This window comes from Lissotriton vulgaris, chromosome 6 (assembly GCF_964263255.1).
Source record: "Lissotriton vulgaris chromosome 6, aLisVul1.2, whole genome shotgun sequence".
In the NCBI taxonomy this organism is placed as follows: Eukaryota; Metazoa; Chordata; class Amphibia; order Caudata; family Salamandridae; genus Lissotriton; species Lissotriton vulgaris.
In genome coordinates this window covers 653587569-653603740 of record NC_141694.1, presented here as the reverse complement: position 1 = coordinate 653603740, position 16172 = coordinate 653587569, and the positions used below count along the sequence as shown (strand labels likewise).

At 41.9% G+C, this 16172-nt stretch overlaps 1 protein-coding gene across 1 annotated transcript in view; it reads right to left on the bottom strand.

The window, feature by feature from the left end:
• LOC147707821 (gamma-aminobutyric acid receptor subunit rho-1-like) overlaps window positions 1–16172 on the bottom strand; it is a 477030-nt gene that overhangs the window by 170740 nt on the left and 290118 nt on the right. The window lies entirely within an intron of this gene.

The window sequence follows — 16172 nt, the reverse complement described above, 5'->3', positions numbered from 1 at the left end:
AACAGAAAAAAAGTAATATAAATATAACTACATTTAACACCCACTCCCCCTCCAAAAAATCAGATTGAAAATAACCTAAATTTCCAAAAGAGTTACACATACACCCAGACACACCTCCAAGATTTTGGGAAACACGGCATGTTCCAACTTCACAATAAAACACATTAATGTGAATGGAGTCGAAGTCTCAAAATAAGAATTGTATTGAAAGAATGGTATATTTTGGAGAAGATTCAGGCCTGCATGCGAGTGTTTGCAAGGTCTGCCTGCAACATGCTTCTGTGCTGACACAAAGTCCACAGCCTCGCTGGTGCTTTTATGCTTTGAGTGAGGGGCTCCTCTGAGTGAGATATGGGCATGGTGGGGTGGGTATCCTATGCTGTGGAGTAGGAAGAGGGTGAGTCTGCCACTACCAGGGGGTGGGGGGTTTGCCTTTTGGCCCTTTTTTTCCATACGTTTTGCCCCTTGGTGTAGGTAGCGTGTGCCAACCCATGTGCCCTCCCTGTCTTTTCCTTTGGGGTACTGCGCTCACTGCTCCTTAAGCCAGCTTTTATGTCATTTCTTTGCAAAACAAGTATTTTCACTTCTGCTCGAATTACTTTTTTCAATTTGAAGGCAATGTTTGGGTACAATACCATTCGTCAGTTTCTCCATCCATCCCCGTGTGACACTCGATTCAGCGCTCTTTGGTTTGTTTCTGATCGCTTGTCAGAGTTTCCTTAAAGCTTTTCTGTGTACAGACCTGAGCGCTTCGTAAAATGCAGTAAACAAGAAAAGGGCAGCACGTGCACAGAAAATATTACTACAAGCAAGGAAAGCAGCTGTGAATAGGGCTCGGCTTGCCAATATCTAAGCAGATAAGCTTTCCCCTGCCAGATAGTGCGGAATTTGAGAGAGAGAGAGAAGCACACGTCTGGGAGAAAACACGAAGAGTCTGGACAGGGAGGGCACCGGGGAGCACAATTCATGGCCATGGCTCTGTTTCCGGATGACGGCAGCCTCGCTTGGTGACCGGAAGAGAGGGTACTTTCAAGGGGGTTGCTGTTTTTGCAAACACTGGCTCTGCAGGTCTGGAGGCACCATGTGACAGTTGTTTATGAGTCTGGAGCACAGCCACGTGGCACCGTGCGAGCCCGCCCTCCACCTCCATCCTGCATCCCAAACCTCCCCACCCTTCTCTCCTGCCACAAGGACTACTAGCTCAGACAAACAAGTAGGTTCTTAGTAACTAAGGGAGTCATTTCCTATTGGCCGTTGATTTCAGCCGTGACTCCATAACTGCAGACTTAACTTCGCTGACTGTACAGTAATGTATACGAAAGCTCATGTACATAAGTATAACTGACATATCCTGTGTCTGTGTTAAGCGCACACCTAAACGTCCACACAGGCAGTGCTCACGGAAACCAGCATCAAAGCGTGTGCATGATTTTAAGCACGTTCCTTACTGGATGTCGCAATAGTACTTCTGCATTTTATCCTTGTGTAACACTGTTAGCAATAGTAGTGCTCTACAATTCTTCGTCGCTCCTGGACTACAAAGGTGTGAACAGCTCAGCATTCTTCAGATGTGTTTTTTTTGTTATGTTGTTTCTCGAGATACGTGAAAAACAAGAAAAAAAGCATGTGAAAAAAGCAAACCAGAGCGGAAATCGAAACTAGTTGTGCTTGCTCACCACAAAGGAGCGGGGACGAGGGAGCCTGACGTCTGTGCCACGCTGATGCACGTTCTAGACACCGATGGGACTGGGCGGAGCAAAGACAGGACATGCACCCGCCTTTGCCCAATTGCGTGCCTTATTTTTTTTTTAAACACGCTAAAGCCAATGGCAGCTGGCGAAAGCAAAACCACACGCAAGAGCGTGTGGTCAGCTTTCAGAACCCCCTACAAGAGGTCTTGCGCTGCACAAGCAGTGCTGCGCACTGCAACGCTAGGCGCGAGACCTAAAAAACGAGGAGAAATAAAGAGATTTCTCCTCATTACACCACACCTCACCTCTGGATGCGTAGCAGTTTGACTCATTCCCAGGGCTATCACTAATGGTAAATCTGGAAATGCGCCAAAATCAATGAGTGGATTAGTGGAAACACCCACACTGAACTCATGGAATGCTTCCCTGCTGCAGAGTAACACAAGTCAGTGATTTGAGCTGTCTTGTGTTACTGCAGATACATCAAGCTATGAGGGCCCACGCGAGGTGGCTTTGCGTGCCTTGATAATTTTCACTAAGGTTTTGCGTCACCCTTGCACCCCCTTGTGTGACACACAAAACCTTGATAAATCTCTTCCTAATTCTAAAATGATTCTGGCACAGCATGCTGGCAGTGAGTGGTGCATGTATGAACACAAAGAAAAAAAGGTTCAGACCAAGATTTCTAAATCTCCATTATCATCTATTGAAAACAAGGAAAACAGCATTGTGACAGGCACACCCTGTAAATGTTTCTGAGAGCAACGCAAACACCCAGAAAGTTCCTGGCACTACACATCTCATCGGACTCTCATCAGAAATCACATTCTCCTCTGTAAGTGCTGTATTTCTACTGGCTTCTTGGGCTTATTTATGGGGAATTGGCGTGGGGCAGCGCTGCAATTTCTGTCTTTTCCCCCTGCGCAGGCGCACAATTTGCTGCCTATTGCCGACGTAGGCACTTTTTCACCATGGTGCAAAGGTGTCAGCATTGCTTGCAGCATTTGTTTTTTTGCAGGAAGAGGCAACTCCCTGCACAAAATCATTCCAGAGACGCACTTTCCTCTTTCCATGTGCGCTGCATTCTGCAGCATGCGTCAAAATCCATGGGAAAACCCACTGAAACGCCCATGGAATGCCTCCTTGATGCAGAGTAAGGCTTGCACTACTTTGTCTTAATCCATATCTATGAGGACATGCAAAGCCATGCTAAGTAGATATGATTGAGAGGCTTGCGCTTTCAAAAAGTCAAAAAAAGTAACAGTCAGGTGACGCAAGCCTCTCATCAATTAGCCCCCAAGAGTGTGTCAGGGAGCAGGTGTTATGGGGGTGTCTGTGTGTGTTTTAAGCTACCTTGACCAATTCTCAAAGTAGTCAACTAGAGTGTGGTACCAAATGAAGAACTAGTTGATTTGTTCCCCTCTTTACTGACCATTGGCACAGTCTCCACTGGCCACTGATTTGCAACACCATTTTTGCATAAAAATCTGAATAGTGTGAGCATTTAGAGAATGTGGTCATGCTCCACAGAAAGAAGTAATTTTTAAGTACTGCATGTGTTTTTCACAGTAGAGGAGTTTGGGCTTTTCATAGTGTCGCTCATTTCATAGCGTGGCTCAAACTCTAGGGCAAGTTGTTGTTTCCAGGTAAAACTGCATATTATTTAAAGTAGTTTCCATTTGGTAGCATTTTATAGAATGGCTGTCCTACATTTAGCTAAAGCTCTATGTCAAAGAGATGTTTTTTTGAAATAGTTGCTACATGGTAACTAATTTCATATTATGAATGATTGTGGCTTTCGTGGAGGTGGGTCTGTCTCCAGGAGTTTGCATTTGTTAAGTTACAACTTAACTATTTGCTGTCTTGCTGGCTTTTTCTCATGCAATCTAAAAGAAATGGATTTACCAAAACAATTTTTAATTCTCAACCCTTAAAATCTGAAAATCATTAGTCCAGATAGCCAGTTATTCTTAGAATTCACAAACATATTCTCACTATAACTGACATACATACCTATTTCATTTTCAGATAGTCTTTCTAAACCTTTTAAAAAAGACATGTATTCCTGGTATGTCACTGGCTCCACTGATAATAGCTTTGTGACCCCTTACCATGCCGGGTGGTTTGTGGGACCACAAGTGCACCCAAGCTACCTCTCTGGTTTGCATTGCTCCTGCGGGTGCCTTGGTGGGACTTGGTCTTGTGGGCGGTACTGTGGGCCACACAGATGTGGGAGAGCCGGGTGCTTATCTTTAGTCCTGCACACTGGCAGGATCCTGGATAGTCCTGGACTCTCCAGGTCAGTGAATCCTGTTAAAAGGCTGTGTTGTGGAAAATCTCATTTGACTCACATCCTTATCTGAGAAATTTGTTTAGTGGATTCTGGTTCCATGTTTGCACACAATATAACTACATTCTCTGTTTGTTCTGTACATGAAAGAGGAAGTGGCAGGTACCTGCACCGCTCGCCCACGTCGCCCGACTTCACGACCTCAATGTCATCTCTTAAGCCGATGACACCCAGCTGATCCTCTCCCTCACCAAGGATCCCCACACCACCAAAACCAACCTCCACGAAGGAATGAAGGCCGTCGCCGAATGGATGAGGAGGAGCTGCCGACTGAAGCTGAACTCGGACAAGAAGGAGGCCCTCATCCTCGGATACACCCCCTCGGCCTGGGACGACTCCTAGTGGCCGACCGCACTGGGAAAAGCTCCAACACCCACCGACCATGCACGCAACCTAGGGGTCATCCTCGACTCCACCCTGTCCATGACTAAGCAGGTCAACACTGTCTCTTCCTCCTGCTTCATAACCCTCCATATACTCCGCAAGATCTACAAATGGATCCCCACCGAAATGAGAAGAACGGTCACCCAGGCCCTCATCAGCAGCAGGCTGGACTATGGAAATGCCCTCTACGCAGGAGCCTCGGTCAAACTCCTGAAACAGCTTCAACACATCCAGAACGCCTCGCCACTCGTGATCCTCGACATCCCTCGCCGCAGCCACATCACACTCCACCTGAGAGACCTGCACTGGCTCCCTGTCAACAAGAGGATAACCTTCAAGCTCCCCTTCCACGCACACAAGTTACTCCACAACACCAGACCAGCGTACCTCAACAGACAACTCAGCTTCTACACCGCAACCCACCAGCTCCGCTCCGCTGACCTAGCCCTCACCACAGTCCCTCGCATCTGAGGCGACTTCTGTGTATTAAAAGTAAGATTTGGGCATGGCGAAACGTTTATCTTGCCAGGTCAAAATGACAGTTGAAATTGCCTGCAGGCTCTACAATGGCAGCAATGATGCAGGTTAAGAAGACTACTTAAGTGGGTTGCACAACCAGTGCTGCAGGCCCCCTAGTAGAATTACATTTACAGGGCCTGGACACTTATAGTACCACTTTACTAGGGACTTATAAGTAAATTAAATATGCCAATTGGGTATATGTTTTAGGGAGAGAGCACAGGCTCTTTAGCACTGGCTAGGAGTGGTAAAGTGCAAAGAGTCCTAAGGCCAACAAAAACAAATTCAGCAAAAAGTAGGAGGAGGAAGGCACAATATTTGGAAGTGACCCTGCAAAAAGGGCCATTTACAACAAAGACTATTCCAGATCTGTTGATGATAAAAAGGTAAAGCAGGAACCACAGATCTGGTCACCTAAAATTTGGTCCGGAAAGCAGCTTTTGGGAGTTAGAGCACACAAAAAAAAAATATGATGATGCCAACGGTGGCTGTGCAACAGTGCCTTTTTTTATTTTACAGGCGGTGGGTGTCTACATGGAGGGAGGGCATATGGGGCGCAACAGGAGTAGAGTGTGTGGAGGAAAAAAGTGCTTTGATGCTGCCTGCGCTGGCCGCATCATAACACCTCTTTTGTTTATTGCGGGGTGCACGTTGGACACAATATGGAGGGAGAAGAGTGCTGGATGGGCAGATAGAGAAACTACACAGACAATGGGTTGGGAAGGAGGGAGAACTACAACACAAACAGAGGGTGGTGTAGGAGGAAGCGGGAAGGAGAAGAACAACATGGAGAGAGGACGGGAGCAGGCAACAACTTGGACAATGGGTGGGTAGGAGGGGGCTGGAAGCAGGAGCAACAGCATAGGCCATAGGTGGGGACAAACAACAACACACACAGAGGGAGGAGGCAGGCAACAACACAGACAGCAGGAGGAGGCAACCAACAACACAGACATTGGTGGGGCAAGCAACAACAAGGACAATGGGAGGGGGTCAAGTAGCACCTCAGGAGAAGCAACATGAAGGGTGGTGAGTGGGGACCTGAAGCAACACAGGAGGGAGACTGCTGGAAAAGAACAAGTCTTTAGTTTAGTGCCTGCATAGAAAGAAAAAAGTAGCACCCGATTATGGAAGTGGGTGGAAAGTCACAAGTACTTGAACCATTCTCCAGGGGAGGGGCAAACACAAGAAGCAGAAGAGAATGTTGCACACGCCAAATTATAAAATGTTAGCATCTGAGAGTGACAATGATGCCTAACAATGGTTAGAAATGTCTTCTTGCCTGACTAACAGAATAATTTGTTTTAGTTCATAGTCTAACCAGACCATAAGATTTTGCACTCACTGCAACCTCCTTTGAAGAAGAATCAGAAAACCCCAGATAAAGAATACTGTGGAAGTGAATTGATGTGAGGCAGCAGGCAGAGGCAGACTTCAGCATGAAGGTTCTGGGATAAAAAAGGGACAACTGTTTTCAATAATTTTAAGTTAAAAAAGTAATTAGATGCAACTCCAGTAATCTGAGCCTGAAAGGACATCTCTTGGTGTGGTATGGCTGTGTTGTATTGTTGTGTGGATATCGTGTTGCATTATTTGGGTTTTTGTTGTTGTTTTGGTGTTGAGTTATAGATGTGTGGTGTCTTAGATTGTAGTGCTGTTGGGTTACTATGATGTTCTGGTATTTTATTGTTGAGTCGTTGTCTTTGCTATTAAATGAACTGTGGCACATCTGCAATGTGCGTTTGTGGTGCAATGTGGAAATTATAGAGTGAGTTTGGAGTGGTAGGGCAATAGGATGCTCTGACCAGGAAATATATTGGTGAGGGGTGGTGGTGTGTTAGGGCAGTTTGTTGGTGAATGGTGTGATGATGATAGTGCCATCATGGGGCGTCTAATGCATTGGTGGGATATGGTAGCACAGTGGTTGGGTTTAGTAGTGATAGTGGATGGTACAGTAGTTCTCTTAAGTGACAGCACTGTGATGTTGTTGCGGTAGAGTGGTTCGTGGTAGAGTGGCTCGGTGTGGTAACGCAGTGGTGATAAGTGAATACATTGTGTTTGTGGTGGCCGGGGAGATAATTGCATTATGGGGTTGGTTTTGTTGTGTTCTTGGTTATTTATGTGGTGCTATGGGGGAGAATAATGCCAGGGTGTAGGAAATCTGCCTTTTCTGTGTGGTCAGCACGGACTTGTTGCCTTTTGCTGGACTCTGTGTTTACTTGATGCAGAACTCTGTGCACTTTACCTCTGCTAGCCATGTTTGAATTGGCATGCTCATAATTTGCACATTAAACTTTCCTATAAGCCTCGAGTATATTGTACAAAGTGTACCTAGGGCCTGAAAGTTAAAAGACACTAGTTGACTGCAGCACCGGTTGTGCCATTCACTACAGTGACAGTGCAACCATGGCTTCAGGCCTACCATTGTATCCGAACTGTAGCAGTGTAAAAACTGTAATTTGACCTGTCACAATAAACGTTTTTGATAGTTCAAAATATCCCTTCTAAATATTAATAGGTCACAAGGCAGGGTGCATGGACATATGACTAACATCCAAAATCTATTTTCACTGTGGTAGGTGTAGCTGTCCTAGGTTAAAACCCAGAGTACAGATGGAAACCCTACTGGGACCAGCTAGAAACGTAATCAAAAAATATTTTTATTTGTTATTAAAAATCCAAATCAATGATACAATTATTTTTTTAATGAATATTAAGGAAAAGTTACTTTTATAAAGTTACCCTTTCCCTGCCTGGAGTTCCTGAAGGCTTATTTGCATTAGCTTTCGAGCCTCTCCAAGCCAGTAATTACCCATGAGTAGGTGTGAAATGCCACCCAAGAGTATACAATAGGCTGCCCTAAGTGGGCAGAGATGACTTCTCTGATCGCCACAGAATATCAGGGTGGGGCTATGGTCATCCCTTTTGATACTGCAGTGTCAAATCCTGCTTGATAGGTCTGCTGTGTTTACTTAAAAGCATTGGGGAGCACTTGAAAGGGGAGAGCAGAGGATACCAAGACAATTCCTGTGGATTTACTATCTTATGTCTAAGGACTCTAATTTTGTCCTACCAGACATCTGGCTCTAGCTTTACATATGAACCTTGGGGCACACTTGAAAGTCCAGAGAACAGGACACCAAGACAATTACTGTGGGTCCACTGTCTGGTTGTTGAAGTACTCTGCTTTTGTCCTACCAGACATCTGCCTCTGTGCTTATTGTGGGTATAGTTGTTTCCCTCAACAGTGGTGGTTTCTTCGAGCAGGCATTTGAGCATTGCCCTCCCACCCCATGGCAGGCTGCCACTCACAACAAAAACTTTAATTATTTATTTGCATGTTCACTTTATTTGTATTGCCATTTGTACCTTTCTTTTGACATTTTAGTTCTGCTTGGCCAAGCTGCTGAAAGACCGTGTTATGTAGTCAGCATGGTCCCTCATTGTTGTGGCAGTCAGTGACTGTTAGGATTTGAGGGTTGAAGTACGCATGTCTGCAAGGCCAGACCCTTGTTTACAGTCTGACATGAGTACTAAAGCTTTCAAAGCCAATCCAAGTGCCTCTCTCATTCTCTTTATAGCAAAAAACAACATTAAAGCAAAGCAGCACCCAGACTGGCTGTACGTGCTCTGAGGTTGGATGCAATCCCTGCGTGCCTACACACAAAATATGTGAGTTGAAGCCAGGGCATGGAGATAAATTCAATATGGCCAATAGAAAGCCATAAAGTATTTGGCCTTCTTTCTCCAGACCCATGGTTTGGTAGCATGCTTCTCCCACTTTACCACCATGCACTGCTTGCCCAGGGCTGTCCTCACTCCTTGAAGTGCTGAACCTTGACATGCTTTCAGATTGCTTAGAGGCCCGTGTTTTATGTAAATTGTTTATGCTTTACTGTATCGTAAAAGAATAGGACATCCATTTCTTGAAGTCGTGGGCTGGTGCTGGGCAAATGGGGTGAAGTAGGGGCTTGAGGTGAGAGGTTACATGTTTAACTAATTACCAATAGTTTATAAAAATAAAAAACTGCAATCCTGATGTTGCCCCTTACAGTACTCGATTCTGGAATGTCTTATGGGCTCTTACAGTCATAAAGTATTCACATCTGTTTTAATGACCATGAAATCTTACCATATATTAGGCACATGTTTTTTGCACTCCATAAAAACCACTAATTGTACAATGTATATTTTATTTGAGAGTTCACTCACTATAAGCTAGTAGAGCTTATTCCTGCCTGTTTAAATAACATTTTGTAAACATCCTCTATTTAAACCTATAATGTTTTTTCCAAATTCTTTAATACATTGTGCTGTAAATGCCCAATTCTACTCTCCATTTATTAATGTTTTCTTGGAGGAGAACCTTCACCCCCTGAGCCCCCCTTCCCCTGACCCCTCCAGAACCCTCCTTGGGCGAGCTGAGCTTGTGTGCTTCATTTACTTACTGTGTCAGAGACATGAACAGCATTGTATGGTTCACCACTTTTTAAAGTTACTAGCTGCCACTGTGCCTCAAACTGGCGTTAAGCGTTAGCTAAGGGAGGGCACTGGGATTACCAAAGTACACTGCCCTCACACACCCAAGCCCTCACCAACTCCAGAATACTCCCTGGACCTGCGGAAGATCAAAAAAGGACTGGACCTGCTATCTGTGACATGAGAGGAGCACAAAGGACTGGACCAGTTTCCTCTTGTACCGAGGGCAATTAAGTGAACTTCAAGGGTCCCAGGCTAGCCTCCTGTTGAGGCTACTGGGATACAACTAGATACACAATGTCTTTTCCTGGAAGTACCCAGCTGAAAAGTGGCAACTGGACCTGAACCTGACTCTCATGTTGGCATCTGCCTTACATCATGTCCCTTTGTGACTCCCATGATGTCCTGGGGGCTTTAGAAGTTACTTCTGTGGTGGAATGGGAGTTAAAGGACTAGGTCTGAAGTGAAAATCTTTGACTAGGACAAACCTGGTTGGTGGACTTGACCAGCGCTCCATTGCAGTCAGGCTCAAAGTGTGCCTAGGTTCTGGTCTACCACGATGAGTGACTATCATTAGCACTTTGTGGCGTTATATCTACCCAAAACCTAAAAAAATAATATCTCCTTTTATCCTTATTGGAATTTCGTCATTTTGGTATCATTCTGTTTACTTAGTTTTAAGCTTGTTTACACATTTGGTTTGGGATTTTTATGGTTTTACATTTTGACTTTGTTACTCTTTTGGTGAAGCATAAATACTTTATCATTTACCTAAATCACACCTGTCTGCTTTCTGTCAGAGCTACCATAGAGTTGAGCTTAAATTAATTTAGTGACTTTTAGAGTTCTCCCTGACAAGGGCTGTGAATATTCCTTGAGGTGGGTAGCCCCCGATACCAAATAATAATCCAATTTCTAACAATGGGAGTGTGCATTTCTTGTATTATATTATAGTGTTGGTGGTTGATAGAGAATTGGAAGCGTACAAAGAGGTAGTTTAGTTGTATGTGCAGGGGCGGCTTAGGCATGTGCAAGCTGTGCACCTGCACAGGGCCACCAAACGCCAGGGGCCACCACACCGATATATATCCTTAATATAATAATCCTCTGAGGATGGGTACATATTTGCGTAGCGGCCCCTGGCAGGGATTTGGCGGCCTCCAGCTCTGTTGCACTTCCAAACACCCTGACCTTCCCACTCTTCACTGGCCTCCGCGCTCCGCCCCGCCCAGACACCCTCTTCTGGGACCCCTACCTACTCTCCCTGCCCAGGGCCGCCATGAGCCTAGAGCTGCCCCTGGTATGTGCTAGTAATGCAGTGCTCCGGGGCAGAGTGGTCCTGGGCTGGAAGTATGGTGCTCTGAGATAGTACTGTATTTTCTAGGGCATTGCAGTGTGATGTACTGAGTCTAGCTTGTTTCTCATACAGTAATTTAAGGATAGTAATAGTACAGCAGTATCAGAGGGAGGGTGGAAGTCTCCTGCAGTGGGGTATCTTTGCAGTGGTGAAAGAGATTAATATAGTTGGTGTGGTTTTGTAGTGTGATAGGGAGCTGGCATGGTTGTAGTGTAGTGATGTTGAGCTGGTAGCATGATATGGATGGGCTGGTAACGTGGTAATGAACAGTGCAAAATATCGAAATCAAAAATATCGAAATACAAAAATATCGGAACAAAAATATCGAAGTCAAAAATATAGGAATCCTATCCCTAACAATGTAAGTACAAAAATATCGAAAAAATAATATCGTAGTACAAAAATATCGAAATTAAAAATATCGTTTTTTTAAATGTATTCATAATAATGTAAAAATAATTATAAAATACATATAATGTTACAAATATTAAATAAAAATATTAAAACATAATTAAAAAATTTAAACTAATACATATACATTTAAAATAAATTAAAAACTTAATAATTTAATGTAATTTTATATTTTTTTATTTCATTTAATTGATTTAATTTAAATTTATTTTATTTTTACCCTGTACGACTGTACCCCAAAAACCCAAAACTGACCCTGAACCCTAAAAATACCCCTTTACCCAAAAACCCAAAACTGACCCTGAACCCTAAAAATATCACTGTACCCCAAAAACCCAAAACTGACCCTAAACCCTAAAAATACCCCTTTACCCAAAAACTGAAAACTGACCCTGAACCCTAAAAATACCCCTTTACCCAAAAACTGAAAACTGACCCTGAACCCTAAAAATACCCCTTTACCCATGAACTGAAAACTGACCCTGAACCCTAAAAATACCCCTGTACCCATGAACTGAAAACTGACCCTGAACCCTAAAAATACCCCTTTACCCAAAAACTGAAAACTGACCCTGAACCCTAAAAATACCCCTGTACCCATGAACTGAAAACTGACCCTGAACCCTAAAAATACCCCTGTACCCAAAATTAATTAATATTATTTAATTACCAATTAATTATTAATTAACAATAACAATAAAGTAAATATATTAGCACATTTGCTGTAATTAATTTAATTTAATAATTAATATTATTTTGCACAATTAATTAATTAAGAATAACAATAAATTATATATAAAAAATTACTATAATTAATGTAATTAAATAATTAATCATTAATTACCAAACTAATTAATCATTATAAATATGTAAAAAATTATAATAATTAATTAACTAATTAATAGAAATTAATTACCAATTAATTATTAATTAAAATATGTACAAACATATATCAATTAATTAATTATTATTAAATTACTTCCCACCCTATTCCCCTATAAACCCATAACCCGCTACAGAACATATTTATCAATTAATAAATTAATTAAAAATAATTAAAAATTAATTCTCAATTAATTAATTAATAATTCCTACAAATTAATAATTAATTTAACATAATAAAATTACTTCCCACCCTATTCCCCTATAAACCCACAACCCGCTACAGTAGTAAAAGACAATATTTAATAAAATAACGTTAAAAATAAATAATAAAACATAATAAATACAATATAATATACACTAAATTTATTTAAAAATTGATATTAGTAACATCAAAGTTATTAATTTCGATATTATTAACATCGATATTCACAACTTCGATATTACTGATATCATACCAATATCGATATTTAGACTGTCGATATTACTTACCTTCGATATTTTTGTATTTCGATATTTAAACTTCGATATTTTTGCATATCGATATTTAAAAATCGATATTTTGTCTGTGTACCGAACAGTGGCAGTGTAATCGTATTTTGTGGTAGTGCTGTGCTGGTCTGGTACTGACACAATTGTTTTTGTAATTCAGTGGTAATAAATAGTATAGTAAAGATGGGCACTGCAGTTATCTGGAGGACAGACTGGTGCTGATGTTGAAATGTGCTAGTTGGGTGGAAGTGCTGTTGGGGTGGTGGGTTTCCAGTGTTGGAATATGTTAGTGTGATTGACTTCTTTGTTTTCCCTTTATGTTACCCAAGCTCAATCGAAGCACACAAATACAACTATCCAAACACTTCCAGGTGCAAGGAGGTGGGGAGGTCAGTTTCAGTCACCTGGGAAATAGCCATCAAACCTAAAGTGAGCATGAAAGTGTTATGAGCAATGTTACAGCTGTATTATGGAGGTAAGGGGATGGCCTCGCTACATCAAGGTCAACTTACACCTGCACGGGGCTTGCTGGACAAGGAAGCTATGTATGACAGAAAGGCCCAGAATGGTGAATACCACAATTGCACATCTCAGTCTCTTCCCACATATAAGCTGTAATTCAGAATGAATATCAAACACAATGTAACATGCTAACAAACTACATGGGACTTGGAAACAAGTGAATGTGTTGCCCTGTTCATTGGTGAGCAGTTAGTGGTAGCAGAAGTACAAAGATCAGAGATGTAACAGCTAATGGCAGGGCGGTGATTAGGAGACGAGCAAGCAAAGGAACAAAGTGGCAGAGAGGAAAACAGTTGAGTAGCAGCACATGAACGGGAAACATGTCAGCGGATGTCAGGGTAGTGAAAAGAAGAGCCAGGAGCGGAGGGGGATCACTAGTGAAGCAGCCAGATTGGTGGGTTGGGAGATGTCTGACAACAGATCTGTCTCACTCTCTCCTAGCCATACATTCATCAACTGTTCAGCACATCCTGCCAACCACAATAAGCTGTCTCTTCTGTTGCATGTCTAACTGTGGCCATGGACGGGAGACATGGCATCCACTTGGAGGTTAGTGAAGAGGAAAGGAACTGGCAAGAGAAGGAGCGCCGGAGGGTTGAGGCAGCTGCGTGGGCAGCTAGGCAGCTGATGTCAAACCTGTGTCTTCTCTGCCATAGTAATAGATGTTCATCAGTCGCTCATTGCACTTCTTGCCAACCACAATATGGCATTCTGCCACACGTCTCTAGTTATTCGGCATTGAAATAACTAAGCAGATGAACACATCTGAAAGCCAATGAACAAACAGTGAAGACAAAACATTCCTGTGGGCTGGCCCACATGTGAAGATTGTTTCAAAAAGCAATGGCTAATAGTGAGCGACCCAAACAAACTAAAGGCTCTTTATATCCGTATTCTGTTTTTTTATCAGTGACAGATTGACCAAAACGTATGTCAGTGTAAAAAGTGTTGATTACCTCAACTACTCAGAAAAAGTCCAACTGAGCTAACTTGGAACATATTATGAACAAGTCTGCTGGCTCAGTGAAAAGAGGAGTGCCTGCTTTTAACTATTTGAACCATCTAAAGTGCTTAATTATTTTAGCATGGATTGCATCAGAGTTCTCAGGTTTCCTAGGTCCACAATTGAGTAGCTCAATAACGTCAGGGTTTTTTTTGCTTTGAATTCTTTACTTTGCATTCTGGGGCTGGTAGTCCTTATCTAATGGCAGAACCATGACCACAAGTCCTAGAATGCGAGGCAAAAATCTCAACTGAAAAAGATATGTATAGATGGACATGGAAAACTTGAGCGTTTCGATTACAGGACGGACATGTGTAAAAGGGAAAACGTTCCAAAATGGAGACTCACTTTAACAACACAAATTTATTTGAAGGAAGGGTCCGTGCAGCAACACAGGGAAGCATTAGGAGTGACAAACTTCAATGGTGACCAGCAGGCATGGTTATAGAGGGTGGGACAGGTGGGCCAGGCTCACCCAAAGAAAAGCATTGGCCCATCCAAAGACATTTAGAGCTGAAAAACAGTGCTTGTTCTTTTTTCCATTATGTTTCACAGGGACCAGCAGCACTGTAGGCTATGCCTAATCATTTAATCTTAATGATTAACACCATTGACTGGGGGCATCATAATGCATACATGAACAACAAAGATATCCTGAACACTTTTACTATACCAAAAGGGGCTAGAGGCTCCCAATACAAGGTACTTAGAAGTCGAAAACACTGATAAGACATTTGTTCTCTGCAAATGATGTTGCCTTTCTTACAAAAGTAAATGAAAATATTTATGTTCTTCCTGTTGCGAAGTCATTTATAAGTTGCAATACTGTATGAAAAATAAATGAATGCAAAAATCAGTAAAAGAAATGTTCCATCCTATAATTGGCTTAAAGAAAAAAACATTCTATTCACCATTCCATTAATCCGCAAAACATTCATATGTGTTGTAATCCTCCTTCCTGTCTTCTTTACAACAATATGTTAAGGAAATGGTTACTTCTGACATACTGGTGCTTTTTGTGGGGATTTCTGTGCAACTCATAGGGCCCCTGTTTGAATCCTAGCAGGGCCATCACAGGATTTCATCTTTCTAAGGCTGATAAAATAGGTGACACTTGGTCAACTAATAGGAACACAAGTTGCTTAAAGTACTAACAAATGTCAAATTATTCGTAGCAGGTTTTACGTTAAAAAAGTTATGTATTTATTTTAATATATTAAAACAGTGGCTTCAAGAAATGTTAATGCTACATCTGCAACAAACTACAATACATAAGGAACAATATGTAAAAATTACTGAAACACATCAGTTGAGTTTATTTTTTAAAAGAAACACATTATAACACTATAAAAATTATGTAATTATTCCTAATTTATGCAGGTGTATCCTGTAATAGTGTTGATCATTTGGTATAGCACAACTATGTGGTGGATGAAACCGCTTATAAGTGTTCAGATGGATTATCATGCCATTTTGCCTGCATTAGTCCCATATTTGGTGATAACTGTGTGTATTATGTACATCTTGCAAAGTCTCCGCATTTCCCTTTTGCAGTGTTGTCATGAAAAGTTGCAAATTGTTTAAATGAACTTAAAAAATGAAAAACTCAATAAAATATGTATTTTTAGAAATTGTCCTCCATAGAAATTATTAAAAAAATATATGGATATGCTTCAGGTCTGCGGGTAAATTGGCATAAAGCCGTTTAGGTTTCTTTTAAGAGGAAGACATCAAGAAAATACAATTTTCTAAGCTTAAAATTACTTTAGGACATTGCAAATACTTAGGTGTTCATATCTCTATATATCACGAGGCAAGTTGTATTTTAAACATTGCACTACACTTAAATAAGCTTAAAGGAAAATTGGAGGCTTAAGGGAGGTTACCACTCTCCAAAATGGACAGAGCTGCCTTTTTATAAATGATTTCCTTTCAACAGATTCTCTACATATTACACAACTACCCTTTCACATTGCCTCCTCTATCTTTAATTTACTGCAATCCATCTTGACATCCTCCCTGTGCCTTGGGTCCCTCCAAGGGTGGCATTCAATACATGTGTGCCATGCCCTTTTAATGGGG